Here is a 25,232-nt window from a genome sequence, read left to right on the forward strand (position 1 = left end):
AATCAGCCTAAATGGACAAACTAGGTTACAAATCCACAGATAACTATGGATAGGGAGATGAAAAATATAATTTTGGGGAGGAAAAGCATGCCTTCTGTCTAAATGAAATGGGGTTAGCCCGTTCTAATCAGCAACATGATGAGAAATCGCATTGTTAGAGCATTTAGGGATGGGCAGAACGTGGAAGTGCTTACTAGAAAAACCATCAGAACCTGGCTGCTGGTTAGAATTTTAACTGCTATAATACTGTGGGAAACTTAACTACATTTTTTACAGAGAAATCAAAGTTACTCTGTTATGATTCTGACTGATGCTTCAGACAGCATGTGATTAATTAAACTAAAGAAAGGACAAATGAAATCTAAATTTCTTCCAAGCAATAGAGTGAAATTCAAAGATTTCCTGAGACATAGTTAAAAGAACAGAGTGTTACTAAGAAGAGAAATCACCTAAAAATAAGCACTGATATCGGCTTTGCTGGTCGCACAATTACAGTGTTAGATGATTTACAGCTTGACCATATCTCATTTGTGAATGGTGAGTCACTGATTAAAAAAGACTGGACTCTCCAATTGCTATGAGAATACTACAGATTCATTAAAGACATGAAATAGGTCAGTCCCCAAATTGAAACATATCTCACTGCGCATTTATTTTAGAAATTCAGTAATTTCTAAAAGCTAAGCGAGGGTGAGGGAGAGGAGAAAAACTTTCTCTTTCTTAATAATTAAATGTGCAATGGATGTAAAAGAAATATAAATCCAATAAGGTCATATACATATGGAAGATTATGGTAAAATTCACAGTGAAAACAAGAAATGAAATTGGTATGCATGGAAAAAGTAAAAGTAATTCACTCTCAAATCTTCAATAACAAATTTTATACAATGGAATATTAAAGCTGCTTAGAAACTGGTGGGTGATGCATTACAGCATTGCTAATCCATCAAAATGTGTAGTCCTGTGATTTAATGAACTAATTTTGAAGGAAAAAACATAACAAGATGCATTATGGCTTTTTGTTGGCCAATACAGAATAACATTGAAAACTCAAATATCTTTTTCAAAGATTTATGTATTTTTATTGGAGATTCAAATATACAGAGTGGAGGTGAGACAGAGAGGAAGATCTTCCATCTGCTGATTCACTCCCCAAGTGGTTACAATGTCTGGAGCTGAACCAACACAAAGTCATGAGCCCAGAGACTCTTCTGGGTCTCGCACACTGGTGCAAGTTCCCAAGACTTTAGGCTGTCCTTGACTGTTTTCCCAGGCCACAAGTAGAATGCTAAATGGGAAATAGGCTGTCAAGATTAGAACTGGCACCCATATAAGATCCTGGTGCACTCAAGGTAAGGACTTTAGCCTCTAGGCTTTCGTGCCGGACCCTGGAAAGTCAAATTTCTTAAACCAGTCTATGAACAACTTGCATTGTGTAGGTGTCTGTAGTCTGCTTTTGGATTCAGAGGCTGTAAGGACCAGTATACATTGAATAAGCAGTAGGAATTTGGGGTGAGGTAGATTGAAATTGGTCGTTCATATTTCAGAATAGCCAAAGAGCACAGAAATATGTATTACCTCCAAGATGCTCCTCAAAAGTATTCACTGCAGAAGGGTGGAATTCAGATGAATTGTGTTTTAGATTCCAATTTAGTCTTTTACTTAGGAATCTCGAATTGCTACATTTCCTGTTGTACATTTTTTCAAGATATTAGGGATAAGGATTATGTAAAAATTCGATATTTTGTTGAAAATTCTGTGGTCTTTGTATGGAAGTGTTAAAAAAAAACAAAGAATAGCTAAAAAGACATATTAGACTTACAGGAACAGGCTGACAATTTGTCTCCCGGTAGTCATTCTGAGCCTGGTTAATGGCAAGTATGTTTTAACTACACCAGTATGCCAGCATAGTTGCTTGTTCTATTAGTTTTTATTATTTTTCTAAGGATATGTGGGAAAGGATGTGAGGAGAGGGGTGGCAGGCCTGGACATGCAACCCCTGATGCCAGACAGGTGGGTTGAGGCAGCTGCAAAGACTGCCCAGGGAGAAGAGGAATGGCTGAGGCATGTTTCACAAGGAAGGAATGACTTCTAAGGGCCTCCATGGAGTAGACCTCCACACTCGCAGGTGGACAGGAAAGCTGAGATGGGTGTGGTTTAGAGGGAGGAAATCAGATAGCATATCTGGGTCAGGCCAAGGCATTCACCCATGTGGGCTAAGTCAATTAGCATTACCCACTATCCACCAGTGCACAAGAAAGCTGGGGCTTCCTGGCTGAGCTAGGTCTCAGTACTCACCCCTGAGTGTCTGCATAAAAGGTGGACCACATCAGGCTGGGCTGCAGCACCCACCAAAATTCTGTAAAATCTGATCTAAGGGGAAATTTAGTAGAGAACCTTTGGGCTTGCCTCTTTGGACTGCAGCACTTGCTGGCTTGCATGAGAGCTAGGGTGGTAACAGGCCAAGACAGTACCCATCGGCACATGCAAGGGTCAGTGCTGAGGACAGATCATGCCAAACAAAGCTGTGGCATGTGTCAGAGCATGCCTGATAAGAGAACTTAGGAGACTCTCCTATTAGATCACAGTTCTCACTAGGAGCTGGTTCTGGAGCAAGCCAGACCAGGCAGGGCTGCAAGACTCATCAGCATCTGTGTAAACATGGTATAGCGCCAGGCCACAGCACCCACCAGCATGGAGGAGTAAGGATAGTGTGTGGGCCAAGCCCATCTTGTCTAGGCTGTAACACCCACCAGTGAGAACTGAGACTGTGGGGACAGTCTGGGGTAAAGCATATGACAACATGCAAAAGATCTAGGGCTGGTACAGGCAGGGCCGCAGCACCCATCAGTCAGCATTTGTGCCGAATCTGGGAACTGACCAAGGTGGTCTGGGCTACTGCACCTGCTGGTGCTAGAGTCAGATGCATGCAGATCAGCTGGGGCAGGACTTAGTACCAGCTGGCATTTACCAATACCACATGTAAGTCATGTCAAGCTAGACAACAGTACCCACTGGCAAGCAGAAGATCCAGGGCTGGGAACAGGTTCACTCTCCTGCTGGACTGCAGTTTCCACTGGAGAGCATGAGAGTCAAAGGTTGGGGCAAGTCAGGCTGTTCAAGGCAGCAACATCGTTTAGCATATTTGTGGGCCAGTTCTGGGGCAAGTTGGGCTGAGCTAACTTGCATACCCATTGGGTGTGCACTAGAGGTAAATAATATGAACGAGGGACCAGATTAGGCTGCACATGAAAAACACAGGGTCGGAGGCAGATTTTTTGAGGTTTATTGAGGTCTCACTGACTAGGCTGCGCTACTCACTGGTTTGCATAAAGTCTAGGCACATGGTAGATTGGGATGACCTAGGCTACATCACCTGTCGGATAAAAGATGGGGCTAATGGCAGAACTGACCAGGTGCCTGTGCCCACCATTATATGCATTGGCTGGGGCAAGTAATTGACTAAAACTGACCTTGTAGTACATGGCACACACAAGGGTCAAGTCTGGGGTCATCCCACATGGGATTTTGGGAGGACTCTCCAACTAACTCAAAAACCACATGGAAAATTCACAAGGTATGTGACCTTGGAGTGCAGGTATCAAGACTGGACCTCATCGGTTGCTGATGCCTGTGCAGTGGACAACATGAAAGCCAGCTCATCTTAGGCCAGTAGAGGATATAGAATGACTCATTAGATGATGGAAAGCAGAACAAGTTGGACAATTCTCTTATTCAAGCTTTGCATGAAGTGTCTGGATCTATGGATGCATATTGAGGTGGAGTTGGTCAACAGGTAGACCTTGGAAAGATTTTTTTTCAGCCCTGGTTCAATGAAGCGACAGTGCCTCAGAACAATCAAAGCTGCTTAAGCAATACTCTCATAACATTCTTCACATTGACACATATTGACACAGCTTGACAACAATGAGCTGTCACTCTCTGACACACCCCACATATCAGGAAAATAAAATCACTGAAGCATTTATTCCACCCACACTCCTCCATACTTTGACCATCCCTACCCTAATTGGAGGCACATGTGTGCATGTATCCCTCTCAACTAAATAAATAATATTAAAAATAAAACATAAGTTTAAAGTGACTCTCCCAAAATTAACTCATCAAATATATCATCCACCTAGCAGTTCTCACTTATGGTACTTAGTTTTGGTAGAAAAAAAATGTCACTGTATCATCCATACCTCTCCATCTTTCCTATATATTATAGCAGGGTTCTAACTAAATCTGTGTGCATCAATATCACCAAGTGTTTGCTGCACCAGTGCTGTCTCCTCTCCCAACTGGACTGCCATGCCTGAATCCACAGACCAGAAAAAGAGGAGAAACTTACTGCCTATCATACCCCTTAACTAACAAACGTCACATTTTCCCATGTGAATTCCCCACTCCTTTTATACCTTGGGGACAATTTTTAGGAATCCATGCTACAGCTCCTCCAAGTGTTCCTGTGAGATTAAAACCCCATTGTGTGAAGCTGACTTGATTTTTCTGCATTACTGTCCCAATTTCTTATTTGTGTTCCTAAATGTGTGTGTGTCTTTGTATTCAAGCTTAAGGATTTGCTTCTGAATCATTTTTTTATGGAGAAAACCAAGATTTATTCTCCTTTAAAGAGACTTTTTAGAGTGACTCAGATTTGCCTTCTCTCCCTCTCTGTTGTCATCATTCATACATTGATTGAATGCCATGTATGGTTCTACAATAATTCACACTGAATGGATTCCAATGAAGTTTTTAATGCACAAGAAAATAAGCAGGACTGCATAAAAAACTTGATGTCCTATTGGATCTCCTGATCATGTCCTGCTCTCTATCACAATAGACCTGTGAAATGAAAGACAAAGGCCCCACCCAAGCACAGGATAGAAAATGTTATGCTATGTAAACAAACGCATGTCATGAACAAGAGACCAATACACGTTGCTATCCTTGCATTTGTGAACACTTATTCTTCATGCATTATCATACAATTTTTAAAAATCCATAACGATAGCTCTAAATTATAGGATTAGTAAAGATAAATGAGATACCATATATGGAATAAAATCAATTTGGGACTCTAATACCTGTGGCAAAGTTTTACTAACACAAATATAAAAATAATGTGTACTAATCATTCCTTATTCTAAGTAAAATGTTAGAGCACAACATAAATAAAGAAAATGATTTCTGCCTGTAGCTTATAACACACCCTGAAGTCTTCGAAAAAAATATTGAAAGTTTGAAGAGCATAAAATCAAAGCATAAGAATTTGTTCAGAAATGTGTGTAGATGTTTTTCATGCCACCATCACAGAACTACTGGAAACAAAGCTGCTTCAAGAATAAAGCTGCAGTAGTTTAGCATGCTGGGTCGAGGGATTGACACTCAACTTACCTGTGTCTAAAAAAGACCAACCAGCCCTCAGAGGCTGACCAGAGGAGCCTCTACAGAAGCACCTCACACAAGTACTGCCCTTACCAAAGTGACAGCAATCAAATGGTTAAAGGCACGACCTTAAAAACAATCGGTTAGCACATAGCTAGAGCTAGCAAATGTCTGATGAAGAAGATATAAATAGGAAATGCTCAGTAATAAATTTCATTTGGGAGGCTCATAACATAGTTAATAGTTAAACAGCTGCCATATTAGTGGGCAAGCATATTCTCCCGCATCTAGCAGGTGGGTACTCTGGCCATTTCTTTTTCTTTACCTGTGATCCTGGCACTATTGTCCTGTTGCCTCCCCACACTGTTGTCTCTGTCTATGCTGAAGGTGACTGAAGAGGCCCACACCAACATCCTCCCCAACATTCTGACTTCATATTTTCAAAGCTGAGTCAGATTTGAGCTGTGGGGGAAAATAAAAGATTAGATGAGAAATTTGAACTTGTAAAGACATTTTAAAACCTAAAACCTGCCAGAAAAAGAGAAATATCTTGGGTGAAAGTGGTTTTGACACACTAAGTTAGCCCACCACTTAGGAGTCCTACATTGTGTTTGTTGGCTCCTTAGCCCATTGCTGCTAGACACATGAACTGATGCTCAATAGCCAAAGTACTAGTAGCATCATATTTTTATGGATTGAGGATCACATAAGATAGGGGAGGAGGGTTTGATGAACTTACATGTAGATCATGGGAATTCCCATAACCCTACCTATAGGTCCCATCAATTGTCCCCACACCTTTTCAGTGAGGTATCTTTCTTTGTTTTGTCCTAAAGATCCAGGCAATTGTCTAACAGAGATTCAATCAATTGTCTTCCTATAGCATTCCACATCATAGCTGGCTATGACCTGTGTTGTGGTCTTTGGCAATTAGTTCACCGTCAGGAGTGTGAAATCCATGCCTTTCCCAATTATGTGGTTCTTTCTTCTCATGTGTGATGCTCACCTATCATCACCTGGACTCTGAGGGGGGTTGTATTATGTTATTGCATAAGCACTCCCTTCCCAAGCCTCCATAAAGACCCATGATAAGGAGGGGCTCACTCTTTATGCCATATGCTTCTTTGCTCCTGCACTCTAATTCTTGGCCTCCCCAGTACCTGTTAGGAAATTTTGCCATCTACCTAAGACACCAGCAAGCACACAGGAGATACTTATTCAGTGCAGAGACAGCACTTGGACGGGGTGAAGGCAGAGACAGGGCAGAGAGAGCAGAGAGAGAGAGGAACAGAGAGGGGACTTCTGCCATAGTAGCAGGAGCAGACCTCCAAAGGAGCTCAGCAGAGCAGTGAGGGAGGGGGAATGGAAGGGAAAGAGAGAAAGCAAAAAAGAATCTGTTTGTATATTGTAGGGGCAGGTATTGGGAATACAGTGCTATGAAGATTGGTAGATGTGATAGTAGGTAGGGTTAGGAATACAAGAATGCAAGGGATTGGTGGACAAGGTTGTCAGGAACAAAACTGGGTGTATAACTAAATAATACAAGGCTTTACAGAAATGAAATTGAAACCCAAGTTTTAGGGGAACCGAAGCCGGCATCAAAAAGAGGGTCTGATTGGTCTTTGGGACCATTCCTTACAGTGCCTGTTTGTTCTCTGGCTTCCCATGGACAGACTCTGAGGACAGGTAACCTCTGACCACGGCCCCTGTTTGTATTCCTCACCTTCTGTTCACTGTTTATGTGAGTCAGAGAAGATGAAAATTCTAAAATTCTTTGTATTTCTAATACATGTACTTTTAAGAATTTTAGGAGAGCGGAGGACTAGCAGTAATGGAACGTGGACAGAGAAGCCAGGAAAAGGTAAAGATTTACAGCCTTGTAAGTGTCCCAGGTTGTTTGCTATATGTTTCTTAGGAATATTTTTATTGCTGGAGAAGATGGAACATGTGTCTTCAGTTTAATGGACTAGCTTCATAGTAATAATCACTTGTTCCTCTTGAAGTTTTACTTCAGACTGTATTGCCATGTGACTTCCTTTGCTAATTTCTACTGGGCACTGCCATCACCATGCTTAGTAAATAAAGATTCCTTAATACATCCTAGACTTGTCTGATGTGATCTCTCTCACATTCCACAACAGACACTTCACTCTTTTTTATTTTTAATTTTATTTAACTTAACTTTGTTATTTTAAGGTAAGAGTTACAGAGTAAGAAAGAGACAAAGCTAACTCCCATTCCCAGGTTCACTCTCCTGATGGCCAAAATCGCCAAAAGTAGGCCAGGCCAAAGTTAGGAGCCTGAAGCTTCATCAAGGTCACCCATGTGAGGCTGGACAATCTCTTGCTCCTATTCCCAGAACTGGGTCAGAAATAATACAGCTTGTACAGAAACCAGCCATCATTGCAGGCAGCAGTTACACTCACTAAATTACAACATCAGATCCTACTTCTTGCTTCTGATTCAGTTTCCTGCTCCTGTACCTGGGAGGCAGCAGACAGTGGCCAAGAACTGGGATTCCTTCCTCCCACATTGGGTGATCAAATGGAATTTCCCTATTACTGGCACTTGAAGGCAATTAAGGTTGAAAACAGATGGAAAAATGAAAATAGTCTCTTTATCTCTGATTTTCAAGTAAACACATCTTAATTGCAAAAATTAAAAAAAAATGATACCTACAAGGTTGTGTGTTGAAGAAACTTGTTATATGTAATCTTGTTCTTCCAAATATTTGTTTAATGTGTATTGCTTTTGTCTATTCTAGATCATTCAATAACTTAATGAAGTCTAAAATACAATATCTCGATCACATTAATTGACCATTTAGAACTGAAGAAAAAAATCTTAACACATCATTGGCAAAAAAAAGTGGTATTTTGCTTTTGTTGCTATTGTTACTTTTAACAATAAACTTTTTTAAGATATTACAGAGTTGTCTACTAGAGATTATCTCTAACAAGAAAGATATTCAACAAAAATATCTTTACAGTCCTGATTGGTAGATTATTTTCATAGAAAAGAAAATGTAAGCTTGTTTTGGTGCAAAAATCTTAACTTTGTGAATATTTTCTCATAATATATATTTTACGCATTATTCATTGCCTTTTAAAGACCATGTATGTGTGTATTTTAAAGACCATATGTGTGTGTGTCTGCGTGTGTGTAAACAAACTTATCTACATATGTCTCTTTTGACATATCGAACTACATAAACTGAACTTCTATTCTTTGCTTTAGTGTTTTAGAAATGCAAAAGTAGATCTCTTCTCAGTAAAATCATTTTATAAAGCAAAATGATTCACCTCTCTTGAGGAAAAAAATTGATAGCATAATTGAAGGGTCTGAGAGACGAGTCTTCTCAGTCAAAAGAAACTGAGATAGGCAGCTAGTGGCTGATCCAGAGCCGTGGGGGGTAGCCGGGCCTTCCCTGATTAAGGCAGGCAATTCAGTGGCTTTGGATTTTGAGCTTTGACATTTCTGTGCCAATCATTGCCAAGAAGTCTGTACCCCAACAGCTAGGATCCTTCTAATACCTTTAGGGAACAGATTTTTTTTTTTCCTCCAAGAACTTAATCCCTACTCAACTACTTTCTGGGCCAAAGGTTTCTCTAAGGCTTTACAGAAAAACTCATACCTAAAAAAAGGTATTTTACCGTCTTACCTATCCACCCCTTTTCAATTCTCTGTGACCTTTAAAAAGTTGGTTGCACATTCAGTTATTTTATAAGTCACGGTAGGTTCAAATTAATCTTAAGGATAGGCAATTTTATAACTAGTTAAAGGGATAGCAGAGAAATTTAAAACTCTGTTACCATCTCTGCAAAGCAAAAATGTTCCTTTTGGAGCTGACTACATTTCTATAAATTCATCTTACGATTCATTGAAGAAGACTAAATGAACAAGATTTCCAATTTTTTGAATCTGAAAATATGTTAACCATAAATTAGTGAAAAACAGCATGCAAAGAAGACTGATGGCTATGATTTCCATTAAGTAAAAAACTCTGCCATATTTTAGAGAGTAAGTAAAGTAATTATTATTAACTTTTTGCATCATAAGTAGTGAATTCTTGATTACCAAAAAAGAAAATTGATTCCAAGTTCTTTCCAAATGCCCACTTAGACATTTGTCCTAATTAGAAAGTCTCAATATGCATAGATCTATCTGTTTGCGCAGTCACCAGCCGAAGGTTCGTGATTTTTTTTTTTTTTTGGTAACTTTCAAAGAAGCTTAGAGTTATTTGAAGTAAGGGGGTCTCCTATCTGCTAGGTCACCTCCTACTTAGAATTAACACTACTGTTCCAACACATATGCTGGAAACAAACAAAAACAACAACCAAAAAAAAAAAAAAAACTACTTGAGCCAACATAGATATCTGCCAGAGTTCATTTAGCAGGAAACTGGTTTTGGGAGTCAAAAAAGAAAATGCATCCAAGCACTTGAGCAGGGTATGCCAGCACCTACTCCTAATTGCAAAGCATGTGTTGATTTTTTTTTTTTAGAATGCACATGAAAGAACCAGGTAGTACAAAAGAATTCCTTCGTCACCAAAGAGTTCTAGTCTTACTTGGCTTCTTTCCCTGGAGGACTATCCAGCTCGACATTAGCTACTGACCCAGCTTAAGACTGACAAATGTATTTTAAGGTAGAATAAAATATATCACTGTGCATAGCTTGCATAGATAAATGACAGATAGTATGAATTATGTATACTTTCCAAAACTGTAATTTAAGACAACTGTTTTGTCAACTTAAAGCAATACAATTACCTAAAATAATTGATGACAATTCTACAAACGCTTGGTTAATTCAGTTGCAATGACGGAACAAGATATTAAACAACACAACAAAATCTTTAATACACTCTCCATAATATATTCCTTTATACCAATACATTGTATTTTATACTTCATGAACTAAGTTTCTCTTTAGACTTAAAGATGTGAACAAGACTTATAACATGCCTTAAAAAGACTCTACAAATGTAACAACAACTAAAAAACTGGAAAAAACAATTCCAAAGAAATGAAGATCAGCCAGTTTATCTTAATATAATATAGACGTCATGCTGATCAAGAGATTGATTTAAGTACCATGATTTATGTATCTTACAGTGAACTGGTAGAAAGAGAGAGACTGATTACAAGATATTGGTCTATTCAGTTAAGGAGGCTGGGAAATCTTGCAAACTGCTGTAAGCTGTAAATCTTGGGAAAAGCATGAAAGGAGAAAAAAAACGATGGTGCAGATTCTTGTCAGAGTTTGAAGATGAGTCAGGAGAGTGCATCAATGTCTCAAACAGTCAGAAAGTGTGTTCAATTTTTTGATTCTATTTATGTCCTTAGCCATTGAAAGAGTGCATGATGTCCACCCACACTGTGGAGGCCAAACTGCTTTACTTAGTTTCAATTCAAATGCTAGCTTCCTCTGACGACACCATTACAGATGTAATTAAAATAATCTTTATGCAGAAATCTTGGCATACTGTGGTTCAATCTAATTAGTGTCTGGGGCAGGGCTTCATTTAACATTCAAAGAAAAAGAAAGGCTTTTCAGACAGGGGTCAATTACTATTCCCATAACCCTTTTCTGGAAATCTCAAAAGGGTTAGAACATTTGGTGCCTGTGGGGGATAAGGCTCAGGTACATGAATGGGAGTTTCACTGAGCCTGCAGTCATGCTATACAGGCAACACAAGCTCTTAAGCAGCAACACCACAACAGCTGTAGTTTGCAAAGGAGGCGATAATACTTTGGATGGTATACACCCAGACACAGAGTTCTGGCAGTCCTTGGCTCCACTACACTCACTAACTACCTCCCTATATCAAAAGTGTCAGGATCTATCAGGCTGTGGGTACAAGCAATTAATTCCAAACCTGGTAAAATTGGGCACAAGTAGAAAATCTTAAACTAGCTGGAAATTTTCATTGCTAGTATTCAGCTGCCCTAGCACTAACTTTAAAAAGTCAGTGTGCATCCGTCATTCTACACTGTCATAAAACACATGTGAAATAAGTAACTCTATTGAAAACTTTCCAAAGAGAATCTGCATATCTGATAAAGCACCCTCCCTCCAGCATGACCCTCCTTACACATTCAGCTTAGAAAAAATTCCCCTGCCACTGTGTAGTTGGCTAAAACCTTTGGGTAGGCATGGTACCCTATCGGCTACAGTCCTCACATTGCACGTGCAGGGATCCCTTATGGACGGCAGTCCTAATCCTGGCTGCCCTGCCTCCCATCCTGCTCCTTGCTTGTAGCCTGGGAAAGCAGTTGAGGACTGCCCAAAGCTTTGGGACCCTGCGCCTGCATGGGAGACCTGGAAGAATTTCCAGGATGGTGGGTTCCGATTGGTTCAGCTCCAGTCATTGCAGTCTGTTGCTGCGTGAATCAGCGGATGGAAAATCTTCTTCTCTGTCTCTCCTCCTCTCTGTATATCTGACTTTCTTTTAAAATATTTATTTATTTTTATTGGAAAGGCAGATATACAGAGGTGGAGAGACAGAGAGGAAGATCTTCTGTCTGATGATTCACTCCCCAAGTGGCCACAATGACTGGGGCTGAGCCAATATGGAGCCAGGAGCCAGGAACTTCTTCCAGGTCTCCCATGCAGGCGCAGGGTCCCAAAGCTTTGGGCAGTCCTCAACTGCTTTCCCAGGCCACAAGCAGGGAGCTGGATGGGAAGTGGGGCTGCTGGGATTAGAACTGGCGCCCATATGGGATCCTGGCGCATTTAAGGTGAGGACTTTAACCAGTATGCTATCACGCTGGGCTCTGCATATCTGACTTTCAAAAATAAATAAATAAATAAACCTTTATAATCACTAACGAAAAGAAAAAATAAAACCTTACTGTGTTATTCCTCCTAAAAGGAATATTTTTATTTGAAGAGAAGAAATTTCTGCCTTGACCAGTCATCCCTGTTCCTTTTTGTGCCAGAGAATCTTAAACCCAACATCTGATGCCAAAGTTCAGGAAGGTGACCATTCTGTGTGGACGTTCAGCTTATGCAACGCTCCTTCAACATGCCACACCTGACACATTTCTGGAAGACCAGTTGACTTCCTTTGAGTCCTTTCTGGACAGCCTGGGAACATTCTCATCTCAATTTGTCTGGAGATGTATTATGCTGAATCATGGTACCTTTTCCTGTCTAAACAGCTGCCCTTTCCTGGCCGGATATCTCCTCCCTGGAGATGCCTGGAACACAGAGATCATCTCCAATGTTGTCTGATTTCTCTCTCTTCTACACACTCCTTAGACTCTCGGACTCACATCCTCTCCCTTTTCTGCATGTGACATTTCCTCTTCACTGCCTGAAGATTTGGTTCTTAGATGTTTCCTTCATTATCTTAAGATGTTAAAATCCAAGGGCATGGTGCAATAGCCTAGTGGCTAAATCCTCCCTTTCCAACCACCAGAATCCCTTATGGAAACTGGTGTGTGTCTCAGATGCTCCACTACTCATCCAGCTTCCTGCTTGTGGCATGGGAAAGCAGAAGAGATTGTCCCAAGACCTAGGGACCCTTGCACCCATGTGGGAGACTCAGAGGAAGTTTCTGGCTTCTGGCTTCAGATTTGCTCAATTTTGGCCATTGAGCCTATTACACAGGGAGAAATTAATCATAAAAACAAAACAAACAAACAAAACAATAAAAACACTCACCTTTTCCTGCAATCCTCTTTGGAAACAACATTGACTCAATCTTAACAGTCAATGGCATGAAAACAAGACCTTTGATTCTCAAATTCTCTGGGACTTATACAAGTACATAAATTGAAATGGAAAATATCGGAGGTACCCTAAATACACTCATTCCTCTATCTCTGTAATTACCCTTTACTCTGGCAATCTTGCAATACCTATCAGATTCCCCTCTCTAGAATCAGACTAACCTCCAAAACCCTAAGCTTCTTAGAGAAAAGCTCAAACTGACTGCTGAGCCCAAAGGTCTGAGCCTGACTTTCAGTCTGTTGATCATGCCCCTCCGCCTTCTCATCCACCTTTTATCCACTCAATGCTCAGGAATTTTCTTCATGTGTCAGGCCTTCTTGATTGCTCATTCTCTCAAAAAAATCCCTCTTCCTGCCTTCCGCTTATTCATTCACAGTCATGAAACCTGCCCTCAAATAATCTTACCTCTGTTCTGAAGCTGTTTCTGTCCCTTCCTTCTTCTCTCTCACATTCTCTCTCTTAACTACCCATTCCTGTTCTCAGTTATTGCCAGCAGTTGGTTACTCCCTGCCACCATTTTTGCCTTGCCCCTCCACACAGCTGGAGTCAAGAGTTCCGTGAATGTCCATGTCCAATTCTCTCTGATCTGGATAAAATTAAAAGATACATTAAGTCATATTCCATGGATGCCATGCAATACACCAAGGTAGTTTTTTTTTTAAGATTTATTTATTTTTTTTGGAATGGCAGATCTACAGAGAGAAGGAGAGACAGAGTGAATGATCCTCCCTTTGTTGGTTTACTCCCCAAGCAGCCGCAACAGCCGGAACTGAACTGATCTGAAGTCAGGAGCCAGGAGCTGCTTCCACTTTTCCTATGCGAGTGAAGGGTTCCAAAGCTTTGGGCCATACTCTATTGTTTTCTCAGCACATAAGCAGCGAGCTGATTGGGAAGTGGAACAGCCAGGACATAAACCAGTGCCAATTTGGGAACCTAATATTTATAAGGTCAGGATTTAGTCATTGAGCCATTGTGCCAGGTTCCAAGGAATTCTTACTCTGTATTCACTCCTGTAACCTCACCTTTCAGGATATTTATTATATTATTATATATTTAGCTATAGTCAAAGAGATGGACCATCTGTGGGCTTCTTCCATGGTCTGTGCTAACATCCATAAAAGTATCCAACCCCACCAGAACAGATTAAATTCCTCTCAAAAACCACAAATGGAATTATCAATCTGATTATACATGTAAAAAATCACTGGCTATTTCTTAGCCTATATATTGCAGGTAATGAAAAAAGCTCCACCTAAAGCTGTAACATATGATAAAAGCCTAGATATTTCCCCAAACCCAATGAAAACCTCATGGCATTTATGAAAAACCTTCCTGAGACTCTCTTCAAATACAGTGATTTAGAGCCAGACTTGGAGCTGGGAAACTACCTCCACATTCATTTTCTTTCCAAGACATCTCCAGTTATTCAGAGAAAGCTTCAAAAATTGGTAAGATGCATCCTAGACCTTGAAAATAATCTTATAAAAGCTGCCTTTACAGTGGTGAAGAGGAAGAATCTTTAACTCCACATTAAAATGAAATCAGGCTAATTGTGTTACTTATTTTGATATTTCAAGATGTCCAGAGAAAAGAAAAACCCTGGATGACACTCACTGGAATCTCCAGAGCCTTGTCTCTGGCAAGGAAGGACGCTAGGTGGTTGCCGACCCCATTTCCTGAGCTCCACCTAGTCCAAGTGCACTGTGTGGGGTCAGGGGACATTTAAAGACTGAATGATTCCAGCTCTTTAGAAACTGGCCCATTCCTTCCAACCCATAACCCAGGTAGGAACTTTCTCTTATTGCACTCCTTGGACTGACTGCTAAAGGCTGATGAGTTCCAGGTTCAAACGCCTGAGAAATTACCATCTCTAATGCAGACCTGGAGTTTTTCTGTTACAGGTAAGCCAGTCTCTGTCCTCTCCTCTCCGCCCCACCCAACTGGCACCATGGGACAACTTATTCAGTCTTATAAAAATACACAGGATTCTTAGTCCCATCTATTCTTTTTATTACGGAAGCCAATGGATAAATATCACAGCTATGTAAGACTCAACCTCTTATTTACCCAGTAATATCTCTTCCCTAAATACTTTCAATCACAAACTCTTCATTATACCTGTTTGTGCTCATTGAGTGGGATGTAGTGGAAATGCTGCACTCCCCCATTACCTTTACCCTCCAAATGTCACCTATAAGCTGTATTATTAGTCCCCTCTCCTGAAATCCCAAGCTTTTAATGACTTCCAGTTATCCTTTCTAGTTAGGTAAATCCCACATCTGGGGCAGTCAACACCCTTTGATTGTTCTCCATCGCAATTCCATAAAATATCACCATAAAACTCCTCATTTTAATGCAATAATTCTCAACATCTTTTCAACCCATAAGTTTTAAAAATAGTTTGGCCAGGAACATTGAACTGTTATCAGTAGGACTATTTAAAACAAATAACTCTCCTTATATCCCCCCAATCGCTGCGAAAAAGACAAATGAAACGTAACAGTTGGTCTGAGATTTACATATCATGCATGAAGTACACTTCCCACAATTCTACTTGTCACTAATCCATCCTCTCTCTTGTTTTCTATCATCTGGCACAGCACCCACTTAACTGTTATAAAACATTTTTAAAGGATTCACTCTTGTACAACCTAAATATATATTTTTTCCTTTTCCGTCCTTTGTAACCTGCCTCTAAACATTCTTTTGTGCTTATGTTGACAGCAATAAAGCTTCTCGACAGTTCACCTGGACTTGTTCCCCCTGGGTATCCAAGGCAACTCTCATTTCTAGACAGGATTTATACTATGACTACACTTACAGCTTTTACAACTTTGCAATCTTTTTCAGTATGTAGATGATCTCCTCCAGTGTAGTCCATCCTCAATGCAATGTATTTTTGAAACTATCCAGTACAATTCCAATTCCCCTAAAAAAGGAATTCCACCCAAACAAGAACGGTTTTTCAAAACTAAGAATACCTATCCAGAATTTCACATTAACCCTAACCACAGGGCTTTACCCAATACCATCAGTCTTTAATTGATTAGGTCCTCATTTCACAACTAAAATCAGACTTATTGACTTTCCCAGGACTGGCCAATTTCTTTCACATATGGATAGATAATTTTAGTCTTAACACTAAACCGCTACATCAGACAGGCTCTTGGATTTCCTTTCCTTAGAACCCCAGCCACTCTGAGAAATGCCTTTAACTACAAAAGTCCCTCACCTCAGCCCCAGCCACTGATCTTCCCAGTCCATCAAAACTCCTTTATTTATGCTTTCACAGGGAAAGGGGTTGCGCAGATTCTTTGCTCAGTTTTCTCGCTGTTACATTCAACCACTAGCATACTCTGGTTTCTCTTCAGATCGTATAAATCTTTCGTCTTTTACATTCAACCACTAGCTTGTGCCCCTCAACAGTAGTATAAAACTATTGATTTGACCAACCTGTTTCGATGTTTTTCCTGTGGACTCACAGGTAACATTCTAACATTTTATATATCCAAACTTTTAAATATTCCATTTAGTTGCAATTTTTAATAACATATTTTCAAAAATTTTTAAAACTTATTATTGTTGTTGTATGATGCAGTTCCATAGGCTCTGGAAATATCATGACAGCTCCTAAATCCCCTTACCCCCACTGAGTTTCCCTACATTATTACAATACTATAGGTCTTCATAAACAGTCATAAGTCCATTATTATGGGCATGGACAATGGCAGTGATTCCAGCATCCTATTGTCAAGATACATTTAACAGGTTCATTGGGAGTCCATCTTTCATCTGGAAGTATAGATGCATACTGCATTGCATTCTCACATTTGGATATGATAGTCTCTATTACACAGTATCCATGCATCTCCATGAATTGAGGCTTTTAAGTGACTTTTAATTTGCTATACTGCTTCCTTCATTCCCAATATACAGCGTGATTTTATTTCAGTGTTGCTATTTCCTGTGTGACATATTCCTTAATCTCCTTGAACTCCTGTATGTGTTTCTGATTGTTCATAAGAATCTATATAATGAGTTTTTCTTTTCTTTTTTCTTTTTTTTTAAATTTTGTATCATTCCTTTATGTGTTCCTCAGTTACCTCTGAGGTTGGCAAAGACTTTTGCTCCTTTTCACAGAAGTCTTAAGTAATATTCATTGCACCACTGCCTCTTTTTAAAGTCTTGCTTATTGTATTTCTGGTTTGCAGATTCTTCTTGTTAGGGTAGGTTTATAAGTTATGTCACCTATAGGTCTACATTTAGCTTTTATTTATTGCATTTAGTACCCGGTTCTTTGCTTGCAGTCAGTTGTGCCACTGCCTCCAATAAGTTTCAGGTCTAGGCTTTTGTGTTAGGCTTCCACCATGGTCTCCGAAGCCCAGCTTCTGTCTCACCACTTTCCACCTCCTGTGATCCATTCTGTGGTTGAACCATTAGCTCTACCACCTTTCTCCCACTTCTGGTTTGAGCAGTTTTCATGATGGGAGACACTAGGTGTTCTAAATAACTAGGTTGCTGGTGGTTCTGTTCTTGCCAGAAGGTGCTGGGCATTATGTCTGAGCACCATACCATCATATTTTCACCCACACAATGCCAAATTCAGCATTATTTTCCCTGTGGAACCAGTGTAATGCACTGAGCTGGAATTGATTCTGCTCCCAGCTCAGCACATACATGGCTCACAGTTGTCCCTCCAGTATCAGCCTTTGCAACACTGTTCATAATGGCACCTGAAGTGTTGTTGGTGAAGTTCTACATGTGCTGGCCCTTGGGTCAGGGGGATTCCCAGATCTGTTTTGGGTGGAACTTATAGTTTACCATGTTGGTGCAATGCACTGAGCTAGCAATGAGTTTGATCCAAGCTAAGTGCATGTGTAGTCCTGTCTCATAGCCTTTGTTTCCCTACAGAAAATGGCACCCCATGCAGCTCTGTTGGGGGTTTGGACTGTGAGATCCACCCTGTACTTACACTACCTTTATGGAATCTGGTGCTGCTATGCCTCTTCTCCTGGTCAAATCAAACAAATCAGCAGGATGTGCAATTCTTTTCCTTCACCTCCTGAGCTCCCGGTGAAGTGCCCCTTCCCATCTGGCTGCTGGTGGAGCTTGTGAGGGGTGACTCAAACATTGGCCCTGAATGCCTCTACCATTTTGGACTCTGTACTATTTTAGATGTCTGCTTCCTCTTTCCTTGAGCTTGCAATCTCCACCAAACACTCACAGCTGCCCTCCCACCCACTTCCTGTTTATCATCTTCTCATGTGTTGCAGCATTTCCGCCTGGCTCTCCCACATCCAGCTCCATCTTGACCCCTTCCCCTGCCCTGTAACCACAGTCCTAACACCATAGTAGGAGATGTTTCCCTTCTTGTTCTTGCCCCTCAACTCCCAAACCCATTCCTACCCAGCTGGAATAAAGGATCTCATAAGCACCTTGCTGTGTTTGGAATTTTGGCTAATAGCGGCAAACTTAGGCTGACATGAACCTTTGGTTGTGGGAAATTAGCTGTGTGTAAGGACTTATTGTGAATAAAAACTAACAGAATTCAGTCACTCACTGACTGCCACTGGGGTGTCTGGTCACTGCAGCATTGCACTGTTGTCTCCACTGCCTTCTCTTATCTGTCAGTCGCTCTGTGACGTTGGGCTGTCCTCTCCTGTTTCCTCTCTGCTTCCCTCTGACTAGTGGTTCTTTGTCTGTGTAAGTATGTCCCTATCCTATTCCACATTTTGATTTTCCTAGTTTTTTAAAGATTCTATCTCTTCATCCATGTTTTCTATATAATAGAAAATGGTTATCATGGTTTTCTTTGCCTTTTTAATTATCTTTCCTGTTTAGTCCCACATTGATGGCATATGTAGTTTCTGTTTATTGCTTTTTGCAATATGTGGCTTACACTTTCCTTTTTCATGCATCATATTTTTATGTTAGAAAATGGATGCTTTTGATAATATACATATTGTAAAACTGTTGAATATCCTCATGCCTCCCAAGGGGAAGGAGTTAGTATTCTAACTTAGTGACTAACAGAATTCCTCCATTTTTTTTTCTCTCCCACTTGTAAAGACTGCTATAATGACCCTGTACTATGTTTTGGAAGAGCTCCCTTTGTCTCATTTGCTAATCATACTCGGTTCTCAAATTGCACTAATTGCTAATTTATTGGTCTATTGTTTCCAGTGATTCCCTGGGGCTAAAATTCTTCTACAGACTGATCCAATTAATTTCAGGCTCCTATAGGTCAATATTTGACATTTGCTTTTTCCTTAGAGGCGCTCTTTGAGGGGCTTTCATTCGTAGCTCTCTACTGGAAACTAGCTATGGCATAAATTAGCCTTCCTATTCATGGGATCCATCGTATCTTTCCACTTTACTCTGACTAGTCCCTTGACTGTTTTTGAGAGGGTCCCTGAGTTTGACCTACATATATTGTTGCAAATAAAGTCAGTTCCTTGGGAAGGGATTAAGAGCTATCTGTTTTGAATCCTTTTCTAACTCTCCCAGAAAAAAAAAATTTTCCTTAGAGCTCTGAATCTGGGAGAGGGTGTATGTTATGTTTCAGTCTAAGCGAACAAACTCAACACTGGGTGAGAAGCCATTAGGCTGACCTTTTGTTTCCTCATCTCTCGTGGAAAACAAACAAAAAACAAGCAATGAAAATTTTATAATCCAAGCAAATATAATCAGAACCAGAATACATTCTATGACACTGTGGCCAAGTTAGAGTCCCTGTTTCAATCTGCTTTTTGTTTTCAATCACAAAATACTATGGCCGGTCCTCATTAGTATAGTGGTGAGTATCCCTGCCTGTCGTCACAAAATATTGAGTCCAGATGCACTGAAGAGATACAACAGTTATCTGAAAATTTCTTAGTCTGCAAGTCCAAGATCATGTTGTTTCACCTATTTGGCCTTTAGGGAGTTCTCCATTATAGGGGGCACTACATTGTAGGAGCACATGTGGAAGAGACACCCTAGCACGTGGAATTAAGAGACCAGACTCCTTCTTTTTATTATAATTTGCTCTTGAGATAATGAAATGAGTATCAGGAGAAATATGTTAATTTTTGTGGGTAGTGAAAGTCAAACACACAATCGCTTTTTGTTTGTGGAGATCAGGGCCCCTAATTACAATGCAGGGATGAAGACTCCCATCTGGAAGCAGAGAAACCATATGGGATCCTGGGGCTTGCAAGGTGAGGATTTGGGAGTTGAGTCGTTGTGCCAGGTACAAAAGTAAATAAATGTTTTTTTTTTTAAAAATAAGTTAACAGATCTGAAGGGAAATATAGAATCCGATGAAATTGTAAAATGGATCACAGGGCCCAGTGCAGTGATCTAGTGCCTAAATCCTCACCTTACAGCTGCCGGGTTCCCATATGGACACCATTTCATGTCCTGACTGTTTCACTTCCCATCTAACTTCCTGCTTGTGGCCTGTCAAACAGTACAGAATGGCCCAAAGCCTTGGGACCCTGCGGATTCTGGCTTCAGACTGGCTTACCTTCAGCTGTTGCAGCCACTTGGGAAGTGAACCAGCAGATAGAAGGTGTTGGTATCTCCTTCTTTCTGTGCATCTGCCTTTCCATTAAAATAATAATTTTTTTAAAGTGGGACTTCAGCACCACAGTTTATTCAGTGGAGAAATTAACTGAGGAAATGCAGAGTTTGTCTATAAAGAAACAACAGCTCCATGGACAACACACTCTATGGACAAAAGGACTTAATTGATATCCAAAATACATTACAATCCAAAGCTTCAGAATGCATATACTTTTCATCAGAGCATGAAAATTTCTCTAGAATAGCCCACATGCTAGGCCATAAAGCATGGACTAAAGTGTTCATGTTACCCAAAGCAATTTACAGGTTCAGTATTATGCCACTAAAAACACCAATGATTTTCTGTTCAGATCTAGAAAACGTGGTGCTGCAATTCATATCTAACATAACAGACATAAGCAGCCTTGAACAGATAAAGGACTTTTAGACATTAAAAACAAAATTGGATCATCGCAATACCAAATTTCCAGACATACTCCATGACAGTTATAATCAAAACACTCAGCTACTTTAATGAAAATAGATATTTTAAAAACAGGCAAAAGGATAAAAACTCCCAATATTAAACCACACCTCTACAACCAACTAATCTTTGGCAAACAAACTAAAATCAATAAATGGAAATTGACAATTTTCAACAGAGAGTGTTGGGAAAATCAGATTTTCATATACAGAAGTAAGAGACATTGTCTTACACGTTATGCAAAAATCAATCCTAAACTGATCAATGATCTAAACCTTGTATCAAATTAATAGAGGAAAGCTTTAGGGAAATTCTTCAAGACATTGGAATGGGCAAATACTCCTATGAAAGCTCAGACAATTAAAGTAAAAATTGACAAATGGAATCATATCGAACTAAAACTTCTGCACAGTCAAGGATACACTAAAAATTCTGGTAAAAAAAATGATGGAAAATGAAACAGTATTTGCAAATTTTGTAAACATGAAGGATCAACCTTCAGAGACTATAAAGAGGTCAAGAAAATCAGCAATAATGTGGAGCTGATACTGTGGCACAGTTGCATTACCCCAGTGTGTGAAGTGCTAACACCTCTTTTAGGCACCCAGATGAGTCTTCATTGCTCCATTTCTAAAACAGAACCCTCACAATGGCCTGGAAAAGCAGATAGGATGACCTAAGTCTTTGAACTCCTGCACCCACATTTGGAAACCTGGAATAAGTTCCTGCTTTTGCTCTCTGTAACTCTGAATACCACCCAGTCATAAAGCAGAATTAAATCCCATCTTTTCAATAAAACAGGTGAAACTGTAAACCATTACACTGTGCCAGTCCCAAAAAGAAAACTATGATATGCTTCCCCTTTTTTTGAAGATTAATACACAAAACACAAAATGACAGTATTTATTTGACTGAAATTGCCATGTTGGGATTGATTATATACAGCCTCTGGAGTCATGAGGAAGGGTGGTTTTTCTAACTGCTGATTTTTTTTTGTTTGGTGGAAGATTGGATTTGTGATTTTAAAATAACCTGAAAGTATGTAATTGTAAAAATTAAGAAAAGCAATAAAGAAGAAACAAGGAGGGAGGTGGCAGCATCAGTGTAAGGGAGGATAAGTTAGGATGTTTCATTATGCTGTTAAATCTGCATATAGGAAATACATGCAATTTGTTAAATTTATATGAATAAGAATTACTAGATGTAATAGATTCAGATAGAGAAAAAAACTAAGTTGCTCAACAGCGTCACAAACATTGTTGTAGAAATACTTTTGTTTGTATAAAAATTATCTGGAAACATAGCCAGGAAGTATTTAAGAAGTTAATGTATCTTGGCGATGGTCTTAGGAAGTTCCTAGGGCTATGTAAAGTAATATCTACTTATCACTGTTTGATATTCTATGTGAATATGTATGCTAAATTATATATTATTTTCATACTTAGAAATGCTAGTTTAAAAGTAAAATTAAATTAAACTAAAACGTGCTTTAAAAAGAAGTTTGAGCTGAGTTCTTAAATTTGGATCTCACATCAGCATGCTCACTATTGCTGGACCCATGAGACTCTGCCGCCACCTGTGGCAGAAAATGTAAATTGAAGATGAAGGCATTAAAAGGTACAAAATAGTAGAGATGAGTTTTAAAGCTGAAAAAACACAGTAGTTATTTAAGAAAGCCATGGGACAATCTTATGTTACCTAATGTGGTATTGAATCTCCATTAAATATTTAGACTTACTGTGGGATTCATATGACCTTTGGAAAGCAAGTAAAACATGCACTGTTTCTATAAACCTGCTTCTGTAAGATTCAAATGCCATGTGCCTCTCACACAAAATTAAATAAACTGATAATAAAAATTGTAACCCAGAGCTGGCCTCATGCTGAAGGGTCTCATTTTCTCCCCAGAGAGTTTGCTTGTACTAAAATAACACACATTTCTTCCTGTGCTTTGCTTCTTAGGCTGTGATTTTCCTATGCAAATAAATCGCAATATTTTATAAGAGCAGACAAAGTCACTTGAGAACAGACCTGCAAACAGGTGTTTGCCTATAGGCATATGGAGTAGTCTGCCTTTTCCCTGGATTCCTCAGACCTGCGTTCCCTAAGCCCTGCTGAGGCAGGTTGGGTTAGCTTAGAAAATGCTCAGTTCTGTGTGCCCATCACTGACAGAAACATCAAGTAATGAATAAAGGGAACCACAGGGAGTAGTTTCAGGCTTCAGTTACTGTTGTGGGGAAAAGTTAATCACAAATTGTTAGAAACAGGAACATCATTTTTTCAACTATGGTTAAAAAGGACACAATGAACTAATTGAAACCTGAATAGAAATGCTTAAATCATGTAGAACGTGGATATTTCTGCAGGACGTATTTTTATTAAACATTTTAAAAGATTTCTTTCTTGCTCTGTAATTTGAAACATTCCCAGAAAATAATGACAAAGTTGCAGAGCCAACTCATCAGGAAAAGATGAGGCTTTAACCTGTCGGCTGAGAGAGCTCAAAAAGCCCAAGTTCACACTGAAGTATATGGGGTCCATGTCCAGCACTGCATCCTGACTACAGCATCATGCTAATACAGACCCAGGGGATGCACAGTCACATATGAGTCATTAGCATCCTGCCATCCATGTGGCTGCACCAGTTCGAGCTTCTGGCAGGAATGTGAGTAGTGAACCAAAACAGAGGAGCTATCCACCTCCTTCTCTTTCTCTCTGACTTCCAAATTAACAAAAATCTGAACATAATGAAGTATAGTGACATATTGAACATGTTTAAGATATAATTGGTATTATGAATTTGTGAAAGTACTATAGGCACTTATTCTACATTTTTCTCGAAGAGATAAAATGATATGTACACATTTTACCTAGATAAATTTTTGTAACTAATCTAAATACAGAAGGAAATGAAATTAAAATTTAAATCAAGTTTTTGCTAGATTTGTAACGTGTTATATTTTTATATTTTTCCTCAAGGCTTTTATATTGACTGCTCCTAAGAGATAGTGGTATATGACAAGGGTTGCACAAGCAGTATGAAAAAATATCTGTGTGTCATCATAAGAAGCAACAGGAGATATAAATTGATGTCTATAAAGTTTTGTTAGTTATCTATTCACATGCAACAAATTATTCTAAAACTTCCTACCTGACTACAACATAAATTTATTAGCTCAGAGTTTCTGTTCTTCCTAAATCTGAATACAACTTAGCTGAATCTTCCATTTTAAGGCTTCTCCAAAAGTTACAATTAGTGAGTTGGTAAGTCTTCCCTGTAGAAGGATTAATGACCAATTTCATATTTATAGTTGTTAGTGGGACTTGGTTCTCATAGAGTAACTTTTGAACAGAGAAGTTGTTTCTTGATAGCTGTTTATCAACAATTATCACTTCAGTTTGTCCAACATAGCAAACTGTTTGATCAAAGCAAAAGGAGAGTCTCCAGGCATGATGGAAGTCTTCTGTAGTAATCATGGAATTGAGAACTCATCCCATTTCCTATATTATTCTGTCAAAAAGGAAGTTTATATTCCAGCCATTTCAGGAGTTAGGATATTACAAAATGGCTTAAAATCAGGAGTGGGATCACTGTCAGTTATAGTAGGAGTTTATCACTGGTGTTGGTGTAATTTTTCTTCATCAATTAAAAATATGACATGTTTGGGCCTGGTGTGATGATTTAATGCTTAAATCCTCATCTCACAAGTGTCAAGACCTTATATGGACACCAATTCATGTCTTGGCTGCTCCTGCTTATGGTCTGGGAAAGCAGTAGAGGATGGCCCAAGTCCTTGAGACCCTGCAACCACTTGGGAGATCTGAAAGAAGCTCCTAGCTCCCTGCTTTAGTCTGGCCCTGATCTGGCCATTGTGGTCATTTAGGGAGTAAAGCACTGGATGGAAGTACTTTCTTTCTCAGTTACATAAAATAAATGTATCTTTGGATAAAGAAGCCCAATGATAAAGTAAACCAGTGAAACATAGCAAGAAGAAACATGAAAAGAGAAATTGTATGATTGGGATTGCGTTGATTCTATATATTGCTTTCGGTAATATGGCCATTTTGATAATG

Source organism: Ochotona princeps, chromosome 3 (assembly GCF_030435755.1).
Source record: "Ochotona princeps isolate mOchPri1 chromosome 3, mOchPri1.hap1, whole genome shotgun sequence".
NCBI classification, from domain to species: Eukaryota; Metazoa; Chordata; class Mammalia; order Lagomorpha; family Ochotonidae; genus Ochotona; species Ochotona princeps.